Below are 4,847 nucleotides of genomic sequence, written 5' to 3'. Positions count from 1 at the left end.
CACTTTGCAGCACTAATTTCAAGATATCTCTTTGTGCGTTGTTTGGATGAAAAAAGGTCCAACAAGAAAGTTGTAGATCTCGCTATTTTCGATAACCCTCGCAGCCCGTTTTTTTCAGAGATCATTTTTCTATTGCAAGATATTTTAAAAATTGAATTTTAAAAAAAATAGCTTTTTAAACTGTACTCTTAACTTGTGGTCCATGAAACCACCTTGAGTCATAGATAAGGAGAGTTCATTAGATTGCCTTAGGCCTCAACCTTAAGATTGAATTCAACACAAAATCTTATATCATTTTAGACCTCAGAAAGAGAAAATCACTTCTCTCCTCACTTCTAGAGGATCATGTCTCTCGTCTTTCTTAATGAAAGAAAATACCTTAAACCTTGACTCGTAGGGGAGAGGATGACCCCAAATGAATGCAATACTCATTACACACAAGTAAACATTCCCAGGCGTCCCTGGATGCACACATAAATACATATACACAATGCTAATGCACTTCCTCTTCTTAGAACTCAATCCATCTTCATAAATGTGAAACTCCTTGGTTCTTGTGTACACTCTTACACTTGGCAGACACTTCTTTCTCCCTTCATAACTTGTACTACTGCCTGTACCAGATATCCTCGTCACAGTGCTCTGATCACCACGTGAAGTGATGCACTAGGAATACTGGTCTCTAAATGGTCTCATGGCCATGCTATATCATCATCAACACTTAAAGAAAGTGAGTCATTAATTTATTGACATGAATTTATTAAAGAGAGAATGCCTAATAAGCAATCAATTTAGTGACATCAAGTACCGCCTGCAAAAGAGGACGTTCTAATTCTTTGCAGCTATAGAGTGGATATGCATAGTCAACAAGAGCAACTTATGTGAGTACAAATAGGGTTAGAACCATTGGATCATTGACTTTTTCCATTTGTGAAAAGGACAATCTTCTTATTTGTAGAGCCGTGAAAAATTTTGATGGTTGGCCAAATAGCCAGGGGCTAGACAAGCTGGGAACTATGGGAACATTAATGAAATGTTCAAAAACAAGATGGACATTGATTTGCTAATGCCATTACAAAAGTTGGTATGACAAAAATTTGTGACAGACCTTTTTTGGATTGGAATTTTCTATCATCTTTACAATTATGTGGCAACAAACACTTTGGAAAGAGTTGTACCTCTCATTCATGCTGTTGGCAATGTTTTTAAAGCAAGCAAAATGAAGGACAATATGTTGTATGATCGCAAAAGAAAATCCAATGGAATGTCAAGACATGAGTCAAAGTCATATGAAATCCCAAAATCTATGTATTCCAAGGTTTATGTCATATCAAGCTACATTAATGTATCTGTTTGCATCCATCTCAAACTCACTGAGAAAGAAGATCAAAAGGATCTCACAAGAAGACTAAAGCAAAAAAAAAAAACAGAAGTACCGCGCATCAACAAAAGGGATGAAGAGCACAACAAAGGAAAAGAGCATGAAGACAAAGACAACCAAGAAGACCCAAAAAATTGAGAAAAGTAAAGAATGCCAAAGAAGCATAAAGAAGATAAAGAAATTTTTGCTACTGACAACAAAGAATTTCCCATAGTGGATCTCCCTTAGTGGATCTTGTTTCCCATAGTGGATGTAAAAACCCTACCAAGATGTAAAGTTTCAAGCCTTAACTTGACTAGGCTACCAAAGAGCTAGTCTCCTGGTCCATGTGCACATGCAAGGGGCAAAAGCCAACAAGGGTAGAGACTCATCATTTGATGGGGGTGTTGAGAAAAGCAAATGATGCTTGCCCATAGAGGCTAGATGTATGCCCTGAGGAGGCTAAAAGATAGACAAATGATGTATGCTCTAGGAAGAGATGTTCAGAATCCCATATGCATAGTGAGCAGAGTGGTACTACCCAAAATTTATATAAGCATGTACCTGACACTCATTTTAATAGAATGGTACAATCAGTTTGAGTCACTCAATATTGTGTTTATGAGTCCAAGCTAATCTATTTTGGAACTTGATTTACTTGAGTTACAATTTCTCATTCTAATCATGTATCATGTGTTTGATTTGTGTCAACCATAGCTCATCTAGTTCTAGGTCCATGATTCTCAACACTCAAAAGGCTTTGTACTAATCTTTGCTCTTGAACTCTTTATTACAAAAAGAGAGTAGCTTGAATTAATACATCGTTTGGACCATGGAGGCTAGGATCTCCATAACCCATGAGCTTGTGTGCTTGTTTTCTCCTTCCACTATGTTGTCCTCTTCTCAAAGCCTCAATGGCTATTCAAGCCAAGAGTACTTGTAGAGAAAACTAGAGCCTTGAAGAGGATTAGGGAAGGAGCTTGAGTTGAAAGTGCTCCATAGCCTATCTTACATATCTACCGAGGGGTAATACATAATCATAAGCATATAGCTTGCATATGAGTGCTTGAGCTTGAAGTGCTTGGTGAGAGCTTTCACTTGTGCTCTTGATCACTCTAATTTCCTTCTTAATGAGAGAGATAAGCCTCCTTGAAGTTCATGAATTGATGAGGTGAAAAGTGATGCCAATTTTAGCATCCATGTGGCTAGAGAGAGGTAGAGCATGTCAGGGGGGAGGAGGGCACCTAATTCTTGCCCTCATATTGGGTTAAAATACATTTTCATTATTCTTCGACCTTAGTCCCACTTTTTCTACCTCTCATACATCGATTTTAACCATTTTTATGTCCTTTAGAGGCCCATTTGCACTCCATAAAATACTGTGGTGAGATTTTCCTTGGAAAATCTTCCATGCACTTGTGAAGTGAAATTCATCTTTTTGCGCTTCCCTAGCCTTGAACTCACTTTCATACATACCTCATTGTCCAACCATATGTGCTTTCTTGTGCTTCTTTTTCGATGGCCACTTTTAGAGAGAGAAAAGCCTTGATAAAGCACAAAACTCATCAAAAGTGAATTTTGATGACATTTAGTGTCTTTATGGGTGCAAAATAAAAAGCCCTAGGACCATTTTGGGCTACTTTTTTACATGCGAAAATGGTCAGAGGGCCATTCTTGCATGCATAAACAATAAGCAGGAATGGCAATATGGCCATGCTTAATGTTGTTGAGTATGTAAGAATGGCACTAGAGCCATTCTTTCTTTCATGAAAAAAATCATGCAATAATGGCACTAGCTCCATTATTTTTATCTTTGAGAGAGGGAGAGAGTGTGTGAGTGTGCAAAGAAGAATGGTCTCCTAGGGTCATTATTCCATGCATTAAAGCCATCAAGAATGGACATATGGCCATTATTGTAGTCACAAAAGCATGTAAGAATGGCCCTAGGGCTATTATTATCTAATGTATGATATTTGAGTGTTAAATTTTATGTGTTAATATTCATATATTTCCTAATGTTGGTCCTTACTTTAGGTACTTTCTTGGTTAAGAAGATGACTATCAAGCAAAAAATTACTCCTCTCACCTATGTTGAGATGAGGTGAAAGCAAGAAAAGATGATGTAGTTTTAACTATCTTGGACACTACCTTGAAGGTACTAGAAAAACTCTATTCTAACCATAGTATATAAAAATTTAAGATGTGTAGTAATAGTGTTGAAAAGTGTTATCAAGTACTTTTAAGTCTATTGGTAAGGTGATTGGTGCTATTCTCATTAAAACTCAAAAACCTCTTTCTTTTTTTACATTTGAAGTACCTAAAAAGTACTAAAACTATACCAACTTTTCCTGCTTTCACCCAATAGTCAATAAATGAAAAAAATGGTGTATTGACTTATACAATGTACAAGGTCAGAAGTTGCCAAGGCTACATCTATTCATGCAAAGCAACGAAGATGAACTAGTAATTGAGGATATGGCCCTTGTGCATCAAGTATGGCCCTAGGGCCATTTTATCCCACATATTGTGATGCTTATGTGCATTTAGAAATTACCTTGGTGCCAAATTATCCCTCAAGAATAGTCATAGGGACTATTCTTAGTGACACTAGGATAATTTTTAATTGGACAAAATCATCAAAATATGTGGGGTAAAATGCACAAAAGCTACTCATGTGCATGAAAAGAATCGTTCTATGACCAAATGCTCTTTCATGATGAAGTAGAGAAAGCATGACTGTAGGGCTATTTTTACCTGCAAGAGGGCCAAGCATTGGAAGCCATGTTGAATACAATCCCCAATGATCCCATTTGATGCTAATGCTTTGGTATCTAATTTTTGTATCATAGACCCAAAGAGCCATTAAGTGCTTGGAAAGTCTTCTCTTGTATGTAAAGCCACATGATTACATAGATTTTATGAATTTCTCTTAAAGATATTACAAATTATCATCCAATACCATCATTACATGAAGCACATGAGATTAAAATTCCATTGAATATCAACCACAACACAAGAATCAAAAGGTGTCTATACTCTATAATCAAATATGTGTACTTCTTGATGTACTACTTAATTATGGTCAGGGAAGTAAAGAATCAAGCTAATGTGGAAATGATGATGTCTTCATTTGTTAACCTGAAAACTTTGTGTTGTTATTGACTCTATTCTTCAATCAATAAAGGAATCAAATCCTTCTATTAAGGACATGTAAGAATGGCCTTAGGGCTATTCTTGCATTCACAAGTGAGTCCAAATCCAAGCTCAAATGATTACATAGGCATCTAGTATGAAGAATCTGTTCATTTACAAGCAATAAGAATCACCGTACGGCCATTGTCCAAGGCCATTATGACATGACCAAATGCCATTCTTGGATACTAGAAAGGCATCAAAGCCATGTAGGAATGATTTATGTGCAAATAAGTTATTGCATGCTGTAATTACATAAGAATATGCTAGAATGGTTGTAGATAAGATCTTTTTG

This window comes from Lygodium microphyllum, chromosome 29 (assembly GCF_053477565.2).
Source record: "Lygodium microphyllum isolate KBCC chromosome 29, Lygodium_microphyllum_v1.1.10, whole genome shotgun sequence".
Lineage (NCBI taxonomy): Eukaryota > Viridiplantae > Streptophyta > Polypodiopsida > Schizaeales > Lygodiaceae > Lygodium > Lygodium microphyllum.
This window is presented reverse-complemented; position numbering follows the sequence as displayed.